The sequence below is a fragment of the Corvus moneduloides genome, chromosome W (assembly GCF_009650955.1).
Source record: "Corvus moneduloides isolate bCorMon1 chromosome W, bCorMon1.pri, whole genome shotgun sequence".
NCBI lineage: Eukaryota > Metazoa > Chordata > Aves > Passeriformes > Corvidae > Corvus > Corvus moneduloides.
In genome coordinates, this window is record NC_045510.1 from 9,985,939 (window position 1) to 10,003,559 (window position 17,621).

The window sequence follows — 17,621 nt, forward strand, 5'->3', positions numbered from 1 at the left end:
GATTGGAGTCATACCAGAAGAAGGGAAAATGACGGCCAAAGTGTTAAAACTTAGCCAAGAAGATGAGGAAAAGATTAACAGAGAGGTTTGGGCTGGGGAAGGGAATAGGGGTGGACTAGATATTGACCCCATAAGGGTCACAATTGAAAGAGAGGAATGTCCCATTCGTGTACGTCAGTACCCTATATCTTTAGAAGGGAGAAAAGGCTTAAAACCAGTAATAGAAGAATTAATAAAGGATGGGACACTGGAACCTTGTAAATCCCCTCATAATACCCCTATTCTCCCAATAAAGAAGTCTGATGGAAATTATAGATTAGTGCAAGATTTAAGAGAAGTAAACAAAAGAACACGGGCCTGCTACCCTATGGTTCCTAATCCCTACACTCTTTTAAGCAAAATTCCACCTCAACATCAGTGGTTTAGTGTGGTGGATCTTAAAGATGCCTTTTGGGCCTGCCCACTGGCAGAGGAAAGCTGAAATATTTTCGCCTTTGAATGGGAAGATCCAAACACAGGGAAAAAGAACCAATTGAGGTGGACTAAACTGCCACAGGGGTATTGTGAGGCCCCAAATTTATTTGGGCAAGCCTTGGGAGAAATACTAGAAACTTTCCCCACTCCCCCAGGAATACAAATTATCCAATATGTGGATGATCTTCTAATATCAGGAGACGTTGAAATTAAAGAAGCTACTATAAAACTTGTAAATTTTCTTGGGGAAAAGGGACTAAGGGCATCAAAAGGGAAATTACAGTTTGTGGAATCAGAAGTAAAATATCTCGGCCACCTGATAAGCAAAGGTAGCCGAAAACTAAGTCCTGAAAGAATTGCAGGGATTTTATCCCTCCCTCCTCCCTCTTCAAAAAAGGAGGTTAGGAGACTGCTGGGGCTACTGGGATATTGCAGACTATGGATTGAAGGATATACACAAGCAGTAAAATTTTTATATGAAAAATTAACAGGGGGAGACAATATACAATGGACTAAAGATGATGATAATAAATTAGAAAAACTGAAGTTGAAACTAGCCTCGGTACCAGCCCTAAGCTTACCCTCACTAGAAAAACCCTTTCATTTATATGTGAATGCAGAAAATGGAGTAGCTCATGGTGTTTTAGTCCAGGAATGGGGAGGGGTGAGAAGACCAATAGCTTATTTATCTAAATTATTGGACCCAGTAAGTCGTGGCTGGCCAGTATGCATTCAAGCCATAGCAGCTACTGCTATTTTGGTGGAGAAGAGCCATAAGCTCACCTTTGGAAGTAAACTAATTGTATACACACCCCATGCAGTCTGAAATGTGTTAAATCAAAAAGCTGAAAAATGGTTAACAGACTCCAGGATATTAAAATATGAAGCAATTCTGATTGACAGTAATGATCTAACTGTAGAAACGAGCAAAAGCCTCAATCTGGCCCAATTCCTATAGGGGGAACCAAAAGATGACCTGGCACATGATTGCTTAGAAATTATTCAATACCAAACAAAAGTTCAGGAAGATCTAGCAGAACAAGGACTCTTGGAAGGGGAAAGAATATATGTGGATGGTTCATCCAGATGCTTGCAAGGAAAAAGAATGTCAGGATATGCCTTAGTCAATGGGATAAATATGCAGACCATCGAAAAAGGAAAACTACCTTCAAATTGGTCGGCGCAATCTTGTGAATTATACGTCCTAAAAAGAGCACTGGAGCATTTAGCACACAAAAAGGGGACCATATATACTGACTCAAAGTATGCCTTTGGGGTAATACATACCTTTGGAAAGATCTGGGAAGAAAGGGGTTTACTAAATTCAAAGGGGAAGGAACTGGTACATGAAGGCCTGATTTCAGAAGTTTTGGAGGCATTAAAACTGCCTGAAGAAATAGCCGTAGTGCATATCAAAGGACACCAAAAAGGGATGACCCCAGAAATAAGAGGGAATAATCTGGCAGATCAAGAAGCCAAAGATGCAGCAGAAAATGGGACTGAAAGAATTATGTTAATCTTGACCCCAGAGAGGGAAGAATTGGAAATCCCTAAATTTAGTGAAGAAGAAGAAAAGGAATTATCTAAGATAGGGGGAGAACAAGATCAATCTGGAAAATGGAAACTCCCTGATGGGAGACAGTTACTTAATAAGCCACTCACTAGGAGAATATTAGAAGATATGCATCAAAAAAACTCATTGGGGTACTCAAGCTTTGTGTGATCATTTTTTAAGAAATTATGGGTGTGTTGGAATCTTTGGGGTAGCAAAACAAATAACTGGGAACTGTATAACTTGCCAAAAAGTGAATAGGAAAATAATGAGAAAAACATTAGGAGGCTGTGAGTTAGCTCTGCGACCATTCCAAAGTATCCAAGTAGATTTTACTGAACTTCCCCAAGTACAGAGATAGAACTTCCTATTAGTAATAGTAGACCATCTAACTCATTGGGTAGAAGCAGTTCCTGCTACCAGAGCTACAGCTAACGTAGTATGCAAAACCCTTCGGGAACAAATTATTCCCAGATATGGAATGGTTAATAAAATAGACTCAGATAGAGGAACACATTTTACATCCAAAGTCTTACAACAAATAACTCAAGCCTTGGGAATAAAATGGGAATTACATACCCCCTGGCACCCACAAAGTTCAGGCCGAGTAGAAAGAATGAACCAGATTTTGAAAAAAACTTTAATGATTGAAACTCAAATGTCATGGGTAAAGTGCTTACCTTTGGCTCTGTTGAGAGTCCGAACACAGCCCAGGTCAGATCTGGGAGTATCTCCTTATGAGATGATGTTCGGATTACCCTTCCTTACCACTCAACATGAAACAGCCACTTATGAAGTGGGAGAAGCAAGTGTCAGAAAATATGTCACCACAATTGCCAGAACACTTGAAAATTTGCGGCTGAAAGGAATGATCCCTCAAACCACAACTTTGGAGTTCAAAATTCATAATATCCATCCAGGGGAATGGGTACTAGTAAAAACATGGAAAGAACAATCTTTGACTCCACAATGGGAGGGTCCTTTTCAGGTACTGCTGACGACTGAGGCCACAATCCGGACCAGGGAACGAGGGTGGATCCATGCCAGCAGAATCAAAGGACCTGTGAAAGAACCTGAAGAATGGACTGTAATATCCAAACCAGGTGATACCAAATTGCCCCCTGGACAAATTCTGGGACATCTTGGGGAGGAATATTCTCACTTCAAACAGGAAGGGTTGGGACTGTATCAAACAGGGAACTCTCATGTTCTGGTTTTAGCCTGTGACTTGTATTAAGAAGGGGGAGAATCACAACTTCCATCAGTGCCACATCATATACCCTGTTTGAATCATTCTAACACAGGGCATGCAAGTTGGGTCAAATATAAGTGTTTAATCTGTGGGAAAATTGGCATTTCACACCATTGACGCCCTAGTTGTAAGGAGTGTCAAGCACAAAATCCACCCTCTATCCAGACGGAATCGCAAGCAACAAAAGTAATAACTTTGCCCCGCAGATGAGAATTACTAGTGCCTGTTGAATGGGAAATACCTGAGATACAATAAGATACTACAGTTAAAAAAGGTGCCAGAAGAAATTTGCCTAAAAAAGCTACAAAGGAAGTGACAAGGAAATAGAGGGCAAGACCGGGTTGGCCACTGTACTCGCCACCGAGAAGATCCAATACACCTGCTATGGGTTGCAACCTCATAGGCAAGGGAGGTGGGCGTATAAGCCATGCCGGACCACTTATTCCTTCTTTTGTCACTTATCCTGGTCCCTTTTGGGACACCGGCAAGACCATGTTACAAATGCTATCAAAAGCTCTACATGGAAAGACACCGAGGTTTCTTTATTACTCATACCCATATCAACAGTCACTGTTATGACTCATCCAAATTAGGTATTTGCATGCATAGAGGGGAAAAATATTGGATTACAGAAAATTTAGGAACAAGTGGAAAGAGACTAGGAAGTAATTGTCCAAAAGGAGAAAAATGGATTTGCTTCACAGCTGCCACCAGGGGAACAGTCCAAGATTTGGTAAAAGAACAAGTGGTAAGTAAAAATACAAAGCCAGCACAGCAACCTCGCCCTATACTCACCTCACGTCAGGACCTGTATGCAAAGCTTAAACAACAGTTAAAAGAGGAAAACACCCCAAGGTTAGGAAAAAACCTGTTTGTGGAATTAGGGGAGAGGATAGGTAAGGAACTTAACATAACCAACTGTTGGGTCTGTGGAGGAGCTTTAATGACAGAAGAATGGCCATGGAAAGGTAGCAGCATAGGCCCGGTAGAACTCCTTAAATGGAACCGGACAAATATAAGAGGGGGGAACCAACCTGAAGGGTGGGTTTTAAGTTCAACAGTGATAAGGGGAAGAATCCCTCTGGCGAACTGGGAAAAATTTTCTCAATGAAGTAAAAAACACTCCCTGTAAAAGGTATAGAGTAAGTAACAGAACTTCGACGTGGTGGGTCCCGGAAAAAACAACTTTGTATTGGGCTCAGAAAAAAAGAAAGTACTGTGTATATGATAATGAAATTGGACTCTTTCAGTGTAATGACACAGGGAAATATCCAAATTTCGGGAGAATATAAATCAACAAGAAGGTGATTATTGGAAAGCACCAGATGGCTTATTTTAGATATGTGGGAAAAGGGCATACCCGAGACTCCCTTCACATTGGAAAGGGAGTTGTACACTAGGAATCATTTAACCCTGGTTTTTCCTTTTACCAGAACCAGAGGGAGATCAATTAGGAATACCTGTCTATGAAGACTTCAAAAGAAATAAAAGAGATTTGATTGGAGGATTCCAAAAATGGAAAGATGAGGAATGGCCCCCTGAACGAATATTAGAAACATATGGGCCAGCTACCTGGGCACAAGATGGAAGTTGGGGATATCGAACCCCAATTTACATGCTGAATCGTATCATCAGACTCCAAGCTCTTGTAGAAATCATAACCAATGAAACAGCTGGGGCTATGGAATTAATAGTCAGTCAGCAACACCAAACCAGAGCTGCAATATATCAAAATAGGCTGGCTTTAGACTATTTATTGGCTGAAGAAGGGGGTGTATGTGGGAAGTTTAATACATCGGATTGTTGTTTAAAAATCGATGACAACGGGGATTCCGTTCTAGATATCGCCAACAATATCAGAAAAATAGCCCATGTACCGGTCCAAAAATGGGAATCGATGATGACTGCTAACTGGTGGGATGGCATATTGGGGAAAGAATGGTGGAAGAAGCTAGGCTTCTTCCTCTTATGTGCTACAGCTGGTCTAATATTTCTCCCTTGCTTGATCCCCTGTTTTATTCAGCTAATCACCAGCGTAGTTCAAGGCATGCAAGTTGTGGCAATGTCTACAGACCCAAAGTTGGCTATGTCTGGAACAGCACAAAAAATGATGGTATTAAAAAGTGATGTAAAAGACCCTCTTGAAGAAGCCGAATTGATCTGTGAAAAGAACGAACGGACATTAGAAGCAAAAAAAAAAAGAATTATTGCTCAAGCCAAATGATTTATAAAATAGAAAAAGGGGAGATTGTTATAAACATATATTGTAATATAGGCTTCTCGCGAGTATTAAGGTAGATATTATATAATGTTAGAAATGCTTTTGCTGTGTGGATGTGATTTTCTTTCTTTTTAGCAAGAATATTAGCAAGTGTGAGCAAGTAAGATAACCTCCAAGCGAACAGCGGATGAGGCCCGAGAAGCTGCTAATCAACACTTTGTCCAAAGGGGCCCAAAGGCTACTCTGTCCGGAGAACGGAGGGGCCAGGGGGCCCCAGAGCCACTATCACCGCTCTGCCCGGGGGACCAAAGAGGCCCAAAGCTGCAATCAGCCCTGACTGTCTGGAGAATTAAGAGGTCCAGTCGACTATCAACTCTCACCTAGCGAGCCCAAGCCCAAGAATCAAAAGAAATAAAACCGCAAGGCAGAAGAATACGCATGCTCTAAAAAGGCGGAACCAAGGAGTGGCCATGCTGAACAGCTCCAGGAAAAGTTTTAATATGCATAAAGAACAGACAGTTAAAAATGGTATAAAAAGGACTAACCTCGAGCATCAGGTGTGCTCTTGGCAGAGCGCCAAGGCACCCAGCTGTTATCTCTTTGCTTTATTTTATGTGTCTCTTATTGTCTTTATATTAAACCCTTTAAATTCTCACAGGAGAGTGAACCTCGTTTTTCACAGTACCCAAGCCCCACAGGGGCCAAAGCGGAACAATAGGGCACCGAACACGCGGGCGCGGGCGACCAAGGGTACTGCACCGAGCCCGAGTACAGGGCTGATGGCGCGGGAGCCGCCTGCGGCGGCAGCACGGCCGATTGCGCAATCCCAGGCATTGGCGCCACTGTGGCAGCCGCCATGACTCCCCCATCCCTCCTGCAGACTGCAGCGGCAGAGCCGCGGGGAGGGCAGAGCCCACTGCGGTAACCGAAGCAGGGGCTAAAGACGGGGGGCGCCCCAAACCTCCTGCCGGTGAGGGATGGATATATTTCCGGGGGCAGTGGTACGAACCCTTCGTCTTCCCTTGGGAGGGTATCGGGAGCTGGACGATTGAACTCCCCGCGCTACTCACGGGTACTGCCACCCTCTGAGAACTCATTGGTATGAATGTATTCTGATGTTGGCTTTTCACATGTTACATAATGTTAGAAAAATTTTCCCTAGGTTCTGTAATGTAATACGTGATACAGAATGTCTATTGTTCAGTGTGAAAAACGAGGTTCACTCTCCTGTGAGAATTTAAAGAGTTTAATATAAAGACAATAAGAGACACATAAAATAAAGCAAAGGGATAACGGCCGGATGCCTTGGCGCTCTGCCAAGAGCACCCCTGATGCTAGAGGTGAGTCCTTTTTATACCATTTTTACTGTCTGTTCTCTATTCATATTAAAACTTTTCCTGGAGCTGTTCAGCATGGCCACTCCTTGGTTCCGCCTTTTTAGAGCATGCCTAGTCTTCTGCCTTGTGGTTTTATTTCTTTTGATTCTTGGGGTTGGGCCCGCTAGGTAAGAGTCGATGGTAGGGTGGCTCTCTTAATTCTCCAGACAGTCAGGGCTGATTGCAGCTTTGGGCCTCTTTGCCCCCCGGGCAGAGCGGTGATAGCGGCTCTCGGACTCTCCTGGCCGCCTGTTCTCCGGGCGGAGTAGCCTTTGGGCCCTTTTGTTCTCTGGACAAAGTGTTGATTAGCAGCTCCTTGGGCCTCATCCGCTGTTCGCTTGGAGGTTATCTTACTTGCTCACACTTGCTAACATTCTTGCTAAAAAGAGAGAAAACTACATCCACACAGCAAAAAGCATTTCTAACATTATATAATATCTACCTTAATACTTTGCGAGAAACCAATATTATATGTTTATAACATTTAGGTAGTCAATTTAGAAAAGATAGGCAGAGAAAGTCTTCACATTCCTGGAGTATCTTATCAGAGAAGAAGAAAACCAGAAACCAGAGAGAAGAATTTATGGCGGGAGCAGAGACATAGTGGAGCCAAGGAGGAAGATAAGGCTGATGGGATGATACATAGAAACTCCAAAGAATTTATGAATCATGCATGATTGTGATGAATATGCAATAAGAGATGTACTTTTAAAGACGATCTTTTGGATATAGAGGTGTGCCTTTGGCTCTCTGCCAAAGCACCCGGCCGTAATACCCTTTTTGCTATTGTCTCCTAATTGTCCCTTTTATTAAACTTTTCTTAAAATTTTACAAAAGCGAACCTTGTTCTTCACAATTGGTGGCCCGTACAGGGAAAAAGACCTCGCCTCTGAGATCTCCCGAGGAACCCAGAGCGGGTGGGCGCCCCCGCCCGCTTTTGGCGGCCTCGCTTTGCATTTCCCGGCGTGGGTCGAGGGGTTTGCAGGTCAAACACCCGGAGGACAAGAGAGGAGACAATAAAGCAAAAGGAAAGGGAAGAAAAAGGCTCCCTAAGATACCGCGGTAGTTAAGCACGTAAAAATCTTGTGCACAAAGACTCAGAGAAAAGTGAGTATTTTTTTCTTTCCTTTTTTTACTTGGGGGTGGAGCGGATACGGGGGATGAAAGTGTGTGTATGAGACGCGGGCTGGTTACCCCCAGACCTGCGAAGCGAGTGAGGAGCTTCTGAGGCTGCATTTCTGCTCTCCCGCAAGGGAAGCAGTCAGTAAAGAGGCAAAGCAAAAGATAAAAGGAGTGAAAGAACCCCCGGTTTAACTGGGACTGGGTTTCAGGGGAGGGATTGGATCCCTTGAAGAAAGGGAGCCAAGAGTTTCCTAGTACAAACCACGAGGAAACGAGACAAAAAGAGGGCCCCTAAAGACTTGCCAGGTTGAGGATTGAATCCAAGTAATTTGGGTTTTAAACCAGCCAAGTCGAGGATTGAATCCAAGAAATTTGGGGTTTGAGACTGTTGAATTGAGGATTGGATCCAAGAAATTTGGGCTTAATTCTGCTAAATTGAGGATTAATCCAAGAAACCTGGAACATTTGGCCCATGGGTGAATATTAGCCAATGATTTGAAATTAAAAGGTACCTTAATCTTGTGTGGTTGTGACTGATAGTGCTTAAGAGATATTGGAACAATAAAAAGGAGTGAGTGAGAATGAATGAAAATGTGATAGAAATGTTAAACCCTGAAGTATAACTTTATTTTCTGGAGGGAGGCATATTATATTAAGAGGAGGGAACTTTTGTATTCTAGGTGAGGAAAGGGGAAAGAGAAGGTGGGGTCTGGATTGTTAAAAAAAAAAAAAGTGGGAAACAAAGGCCTGGGAAGGGTAGATAAGGTTCTGAGAAAATGGGACATAAAACCAGTAAGCAAGAATCAGGAAATAAAAAAGGAATAGAGGCGTGCCAGCAGAAATACCCCAGGAAATCCCTCTGGGAGTTATGTTAGCTAACTGGAACACTAATCCAAGTACAAAGAAAAAGAGCAAAGTCAAAATGATACAGTTTTGTATGTTTGATTGGGCCGAGAAGGAAATAAGATCTGACCATGTTTTCTGGCCCAAGTATGGCTCTTTTGAAGTTTGGATCTGTCAGGCTTTACAAGTATTTGTAAATTCAAAAGAACCCTTTAACACAGAAGAAGGCAAGTATGCTTCATGCTGAGTGGGAAACATAGAGCCTAAGGGGATAAGAATTTTTAAGTTGTCAGAGACCCAAGAAAAGGAGAAAAGGGAAAACAAGAAAGAGAAGGGCTGGGACCCCCTGGAAGCATTGCCCCCTCCATTCCCGCTTGCCCCCCCCAAGCCCAGGCTCCTGTTGCGCCACTCGCAGCTGCACCACCGGTCTTGGGGCCCGAGGTCCCGCCCGTCCTGGCTCTTATGGCACCACCAGCGGCTCCACCACTTGTCCCAGGGGCGGCGGCTCCACCGGTGGCCCCGGTGTTCCCGCCGCCCCCTTCATCCCCCGCGGGTCCTGTGGCAGCCCAGCCCGCCACTTTTGGGGTTCGCGCCGCCTCTACCCCAGCTCCGGCCACGGTCCCGGCTCAGGCCACAGTTCCAATGTCCAGGGCCATTCCATCAGCCCCTGCCCCCGCTGCTCTGTCTACCACGGCTCCGCCGGTGGCCCCAGCGTTCCCACCTCACCCTCCAGCTCCTGCAGGTCTGGTGGCAGCCCAGCCTGCCGCTTTCAGTGTCCCACCCGTCCCTAGCCCAGGTATCTGTTCTGCGGCAGCCGAGCCCGCCGCTTTCGGTATCCCACCCATCCCTAGTCTGGGTATCTGTTCCACGGCAGCCCAGCCCACCGCTTTTGGGGTTCCCCCCCACCCCTGCCCCTGCCCTGGCCCTGGTCCCGGCTCCGTCTCCGGTTCCGATGTCCGCAGCCGTTCCACCAGCCCCTGCCCCCGCTGTGTTGTCTGCCACGGCTCCATTGAACCCGGCTTTGGCCCTGCGGGCTGCGCTGATTCTGCCGGCAGCACAGAGTCCTGCCACCATGACTGCTGTGGACCACGTGCAAAGAGTCCACGGTAAAATCTGGTATCCGCCGGAAGAACTTGTCCCCTTGGCGGTTCCGGCGGCAGTCCCCGCCTACGGCCCCCCCACTCCTGGAGGAATCAGCTTCGGAGAGGACTCCCACCTCCTACCCCCACCTTCTCGCCTGAATCACCAGTCCCTTGGCAACGACCGCTTCTGCTGTTCCTCTTAAGGAGGAAGCAACATACCAAAGCATGGGGAGCTCAGTTACAGAACAGCCCCCCCGACACCCCCCCAAGACAGGAAAGAAGTATCATAAGAGAAAAAGGACACAAGAATTGGGATGAGGACGTCCGTTTGTTCCCTTTAAGGGAAGTTCCAATGGGAGCTTGGGGAACAGGATTTGTAAATGCCCCACTCACTTCTTCAGAAGTTAGAGCTTTTAAAAAAGAGATCAAAAGACTATTGGACGATCCTATAGGTACAGCTGAACAATTAGATCAATTTTTAGGTCCAAACATTTTCACTTGGGAAGAAATGCAAGCAATAATGAAAATATTATTTTCTCAAGAGGAACGAGAAATTATTAGAGTTGCAGGTATGAGAATTTGGGAAAGAGAAAACCAGCAGGGACCACCAGGAGACCAGAAGATGACATTGACACCCCCTGCTTGGAATCACAATGAAGAGGCTGGGCGAAGGAATGTGAATGATTACCAATCAAAGGAATAAAAGAGGCAGCACCTCGAGGACAGAATTTACATGCATCAAAAAAACCTCATTGGGGTACCAAGGCTTTGTGTGATCACTTTCTAAGGAATTATGGGTGCATTGGAATTCATGGGTTAGCTAAACAAATAACTGAAAGATGTATGGTTTGCCAAAAAGTAAATAAAAAGTTGGTGAGAAAGAAAACTTCAGGAGGTCGTGAGTTAGCTCTCCGACCATTTCAAAGTATCCAAGTGGACTTTACCGAACTCTCCCAAGTACAGCGGTTGAAATTCTTGTTAGTAATAACAGACCATCTTACCCATTGGGTGGAAGCTGTTCCCACTGTCAGAGCCACAGCCAATGTAGGATGTAAAACCCTCTTAGAACAAATTATTCCCAAATATGGAATGATTAATAAGATAGACTCAGAGGGACACACTTTACGTCAAAAGTTCTGCAGCAACTAACTCAAGCCTTGGGAATAAAATGGGAACTACATACCCCATGGCACCCACAGAGTTCAGGACGGGTAGAGAGGATGAACCAAACTTTAAAGAGAACCTTAAGTAAAATAATAGTTGAAACTCAAATGTCATGAGTAAAATGCCTACCTCTGGCTTTATTGAAGGTTCGGACACAACCCAGGTCAGACCTGGGAGTGTCACCTTATGAAATGATGTTTGGGTTACCCTTTCTGACCACCCAACATGAAACTGCTACCTATGAAGTAGGGGAAATGAGTGTTAAAGGATATGTCAACACAATTGCAAGGACCCTTGAAGATTTGCAGTTGAAAGGGATAATCCCTCAAACCACACCTTTAGACTTTAAAATCCATAATATCCATCCGGGGGAGTGGGTACTAGTAAAAACATGGAAAGAGCAATCTTTAACTCCACAATGGGAAGGTCCTTTTCAGGTGCTACTGATGACTGAGGCAGCGATCCGGACCAAGGAGCAAGGGTGGATCCACGCCAGCAGAATCAAAGGACCCGTGGAAGAACCTAAGGAGTGGACTATAACATCTATGCCTGGTGATACCAAGTTAACTCTTAAGCGGGAACTGGGGGGTAATGAACTGGGAAGACCCAAATGATCCAAGGGATACACCAAGAATCACACCTGCTTGGGAAATAAGGCCAAGCTTATATCAGAGGTTTCAAGTGTTGCCTGGACAAGTCCTGAGACACCTCCAATACCCTCCTTGGGGAGGAATACTTCCACTCCAAACAGGAGGATCAGGACTATTTCAGGCTGAGGGTTCTCATATTCTGGCCTTAGCCTGTGACTTATTTAAAAAGGAGGAGGAATTGTCACTTCCAACAGTGCCATACCATATACCCTGTCTGATTCATCCCAATACTGGACATGCTAGCTGGGTTAAATGTAAATGTCTAGACTGTAAAAAATATTGGTATTGTAGTTCACTAAAACGACACTCTCATTGCATGAAGTGTCGAATGCCAAATCTATTCCCCATCCAGGTAGAGCAAAGAACAGCTGAAATAGTAACCTTGCTTTGTGGATGGGAATTACTAGTGCCTGTTGAATGGGAGATACCTGAGGAACGGTGGGAAGCTACAATTAAGAAGTGTCAAAAGCAATTTGCCTGGAAATTAGTGAAAAGGAAGTGACGAGGAAATAGAGGGCAAGACCGAATTGACCACTGTACTTGCCACCAAGAAGATCATATACCCCTGCTGTGGGTAGCAACCCCATAGGCATGGGAGGTGGAGGTATAAGCCATATCAGACCTCTGTTATTCCTTTATCTGTCACTCCTTTTTTGTGTCTTCCCTCTGGGGATACCGACAAAGCCATGCCATAGGTGTTACCAAAAGCTGTATATGGAAAAACACCGAGGTTCCTTTTTCATTGCGCATACCCATGTCAACAGTCACTGTTATAACCCATCCAAATTAGGAAACTGTATACAAAATGGGAAAAAATACTGGATTGTAGAAAATTTAGGAACAAGTGGTAGCAGGATGGGAAGTAAATGTCCAAAAGGGGAAAGATGGATTTGTTTCACATATATTGTTGGGAGTAAAGTCTCAGGCTTAGTAAAAGAACAACTGGTAAACAAGAAGGCAAAGCTAGCACAGCAATCTAACTCTGTATCAACCCCAATTCAAGACATGTATGTGAAACTCAAACAACAATTAGAAATTAAAAAGATATCTCAAATTTTGGAAAAAACCTGTTTGTGGAATTAGGGGAAAGGATAGGTAAGGAGCTTAATGTAACCAACTGTTGGGTCTGTGGAGGGCCTCTGATGACAGAGGAATGGCCATGGAAAGGCAGTAGCTTAAGCCCAATAGAACTCCCTAAGTGGAATCGGACAAAGATAAGGGGAGAAAACAGACCAGAAGGGTGGGTACTAAGTTCAACAGTGATAGGAGAGGAGTGTCTCTGGTGTACCAGGAACAATTTCCTTAGCGAAGTAGGAAATACTCCCTGTAAGAGATATAAAGTCAGTAATGGAACTTTTACCTAGTGGGTTCCTGAGAAACCAGCTCTGTATTGGACTCAGGATAAAACAAAGGAAGAGAATTGTAAGTACAATAATGAGATCAAACTCTTTCAATGCAATGATACAAACAAAAATCCTTATTTTGGGATCCCAGAAATATCAAAATTTTGGGAAAATATAAATCAACAAAAATTTAATTACTGGAGGGCACCAGATGGCCTATCTTAGATATATGGAAAAAGGGCATATGCAAAGCTCCACTCTCAGTGGAAAGGGAATTGTACTCTGGGAATCATACACCCAGGATTCTTTCTTTTACCAGAGCCGGACGGGGATCAACTAGGAATACCAGTGTATGAGGATCTAAAAAGAAATAAAAGAGAATTGATTGGAGGATCTCAAAAATGGGGAGACGAGGAATGGCCCGCTGAGTGCATAATTGAAACGTATGGGCCAGCCACCTGGGCACAAGATGGGAGTTGGGGATATCGAACCACAATTTACATGCTGAATTGGATTATAAGACTCCAAGCAGTTGTAGAAATAATAACAAACCAAACTGGTCAGGCATTGGAATTACTAGCTAGGCAACAAAGCCAAACAAGAGATGCGGTGTATCAAAATAGGTTGGCTTTAGACAATCTATTGGCTGAAAAAGGAGGTGTTTGTAGAAAATTTAATACATCAGATTGTTGTTTGAAGATAGATGACTATGGGGATGCCATCCTAGATATAGCCAAAAATATCAGAAAAATAGCCCATGTACCAGTCCAAAAGTGGGAATCCGCACTAAAACTTAGCTGGTGGGATAATGTATTGGGAATAGAATGGTGGAAGAAGCTAGGTTTTTTCCTTTTATGTGCCACCACAGGCTCAATATTTCTCCCTTTGTTGATCCCCTGTTTTATTCGATTAATATCTACCGTGATCCAAGGTATGTAAACAGCACCAATGCCTGTGGAACCAAAATTGGCTACATCTGGAATGGCATAAAAGATCATGGTGTTTGTAGTGGTTTGGTCCAAGATACTCATTACTGTTTACCTTCTGTGAGATAAGAATTAGGAGAAACGCAAAGCAGGCACCAATCTTGAAAGAATATAAAGAAGTTTATTAACAGACCTAAAAGAAGAAAAAAATTATACCACACCTTCAGAACTCTTCTCCTCCCCCCACCTTTCTCCCTTCTCCAAGTGACAATGTAAAAAGACAACCCTTGAGATGTTCAGTCTGTTTACCACTTCCATAATAACCTTGTTCAGTCCATTTAGGAAGAGGAGTCTCTCTGCTCGCATGCGAGTCCCTTCCCCCAACTTGCAGCTTTTCCCACAACTGCTTTCAAGGGTCCACTCTTGAAGTTTTTTGGGGTACAATTTTAAGGTTGAGCTGTTCAGAAACAAAGGTTCTTTTCACCCATCTCTGGGAGCATTTCATCTCTAAGAACAGAGGCCCCTCTCCTTCCCTGGGAGCAAAGGGTCTTCCTCATCTTCATCTTTAGGACTATCTCTGGGAGCATCTCTAGGAACTGAGGTTTTCTCCTTTTCCATTTGGAGCAAAAGTCCTCATCGCTTCCATCTCTCCCTGTTCAACTTCTCATGAAATTACAGCTGCGTCAGCATCTGCCTATCTCAGCGCAGGTGCTTTGCTTGCAAGTTGAACACTCCACCCCCCATATCTTCATGAAATTACAATGGGTACTCTGACATATCATAGCTTCACAACAGAATTTAGGCTTTAAGCATCTCCTCTTTCTCTTCCCTCAGGTTTTCAGCTCTTCACAGCACTAAAAGGGTTAATCTCACCTAGGCCTTGCAGCTGGAATGTGGCTTATCGCTGTTGGTCACATGACCTCTGCAGGACAGCAGTGCAGCTTTAGCTGATCTTGGCCATACTGGAGGGGGGGGTGCCAAGACACTCCGGCTGCTCACAGCAGGGCTGTGGGGGAGGGGGGCATTCCGCATGTGGAACAGGGCCCATCGGCTCCAGGATGGCTGTGGCCCGGCCTGGCCTGGCCCGAGCAGGGCCTGGGCCGGGCCCGCTCGCCCCCACACAGGGCCCGCAGCCACCTGTCCCAGCACCGGAAACGAGACAGAGAGGCTCTGCCTCGGAGTTTCTATTCTTAAGTGTGCATCACAGAGGCGGTCACAACTTTAAGTGGCTTAAAGAATTGTCCATATTCAAACTGGCCATCTGATAGGTTCTATTAGGTCACAGAGGAAGCTGTAAGCACCCCTTTGCAAGAACATCACTTCCGGGACTATGCTTGCTAACCCACGACAGTGATGAAGAAGCAAAATGACATCAAAGACCCCTTTGAAGAAGCAAGATTGATTTGTAAAAAAATGAGCAAATAATAAAGGCTAGAAAACAGTGGACACTGCTCAAGCCAAATGATCTGTAAAAAAAAGGAAAAGGGAGGTATTGCTATGAATGTATTCTGATGTTGGCTTTTTGCATTGTCATGGGTTAGCATGCATAGTCCCAGAAGTGATGTTCTTGCAAAGGGGTGCTTACAGCTTCCTCTGTGACCTAATAGAACCTATCAGATGGCCAGTTTGAATATGGACAATTCTTTAAGCCACTTAAAGTTGTGACCGCCTCTGTGATGCACACTTAGGAATAGAAAACCCCGAGGCAGAGACTCTGTCTCATTTCTGGTGCTGGGACAGGTAGCTGCGGGCCCCGTGCGGGGGCCAGCAGGCCCGGCCATGGCCATCCTGGAGCTGATGGGCCCTGTTCCACTCGCGGAACCCCCCCACAGCCCTGCTGTGGGCAGCCGGAGCAGCTCAACTCCCCCTCTCCAGTGCGGCCAAGATTCAGCTGAAGCTGCCCTGCTGTCCGGCAAAAGATCATGTGACCAACAGCGATAAGCCACATTGCAGCTGCAAGGCCTAGGTGAGATTAACCCTTTTAGTGCTGTGAAGAGCTGAAAACCTGAGGGAAGAGAAAGAGGAGATGCTTAAAGCTGAAATTCTGTTGTAAAGCTATGATGCATCAGAATACCCGTTGTAATTTCATGAAGGCATGGGGGGGTGGAGTGTTCAACTTGTACTTGTGAGCAAAAGCACCTGCGCTGAGATAGGCAGATGCTAAAGCAGCTGTAATTTAACGAGAAATTTGAACAGGGAGAGATGGAAGCGATGAGGACTTTTGCTCCACATGGGAAAGGAGAAAACCTCAGTTCCTAGAGATGCTCCCAGAGATAGTCCTAAAGATGAAGAGGAGGAAGACCCTTTGCTCCCAGGGAAGGAGAAGGGCCTCTATTCTTAGAGATGAAATGCTCCCAGAGATGGGTCAAGAGAACCTTTGTTTCTGAACAGCTCAACCTTAAATTTATACCCCAGTAATTCAAGAGTGGACCCTCAAAAGCAGTTGTGGGAAAAGCTGCAAGTTGGGGGAAGGGACTCACATGCGAGCAGTGAGACTCCTCTTCCTAAATGGACTGAACAAAGTTATTTGGAAGTGGGCGGCTGTCTCATTGTGATAATGTTTTCATAGCATGGGCAAGAGAGACTCCTCTTCCTAAATGGACTGAACAAGGTTATTATGGAAGTGGTAAACAGACTGAACATCTCAGGGTTGCCTTTTTACATTGTCAGTGGGAGAAGGGAGAAAGGTGGGGGGGGAGGAGAAGTGTTCTGAAGGTGTGGTATGATTTTTTTTTTTCCTTCTTTTAGGTCTGTTAATAAACTTCTTTATATTCTTTCAAGATTGGTGCCTGCTTTGCGTTTCTCCTAATTCTTATCTCACAGAATGTAAATAGTAATGAGTATTTTGGACCAAACCACTACATGCATGTTACATAATGTTAGAAAAACTTTACCTAGGTTCTGTAATGTAATACATGTTATAGAATGTCTATTGTTTATGTAGTCAATTTAGAAAAGATAGGCAGAGAAAGTCTTCACATTCCTGGAGTATCTTATCAGAGAAGAAGAAAACCAGACACCAGAGAGAAGAATTTATGGAGGGAGCAGAGACATAATAGAGCTAAGGAGGAAGATAAGGCTGATGGGATGATACATAGAAACTCCAAAGAATTTATGAATCATTCATGATTGTGATGAATATGCAATAAGAGATGTACTTTTAAAGACGATCTTTTGGATATAGAGGTGTGCCTTTGGCTCTCTGCCAAAGCACTCAGCCGTAATACCCTTTTTGCTATTGTTTCCTAATTGTCCCTTTTATTAAACTTTTTTAAAATTTTACAGAAGTGAACCTCGTTTTTCACAGATTCTATACTTTTTGGCATGGCAGTGGCAGTGGGGGACCCTCACCATCAAGAAGACCAGATGTAGGGGAGCAACGAGACATCGTTGGGACCCCCGGAAGGGTGATATATTTCTACCTAACCCCTGTCACTCTCTCCCTGTCCCCCCACCCCCCATGCACACTTCTTTTTCTATTTCTTTCTTTTCTCTTTCTTTCTCTTTGCCTCTTTTAGCATTAAATAAAATATATCACTTTTTTGGCACCAATATCTAACCTCATTTCGTTTTAATTATGTTTTTTGGGTATATTTTGAACCTTTCTGCATCCGAT

The 17,621-nt window shown here is 44.4% G+C and overlaps 1 long non-coding RNA gene across 1 annotated transcript; it reads left to right on the forward strand.

Moving 5' to 3' along the window:
• Window positions 1–6,612: 6,612 nt before the first annotated feature.
• On the forward strand, window positions 6,613–16,957 carry LOC116437410. Its single transcript, XR_004237285.1, has 2 exons — window positions 6,613–6,661; window positions 16,904–16,957. It is a non-coding gene; the product is annotated as an uncharacterized LOC116437410 (long non-coding RNA).
• The last annotated feature ends 664 nt before the right edge of the window (window positions 16,958–17,621 follow it).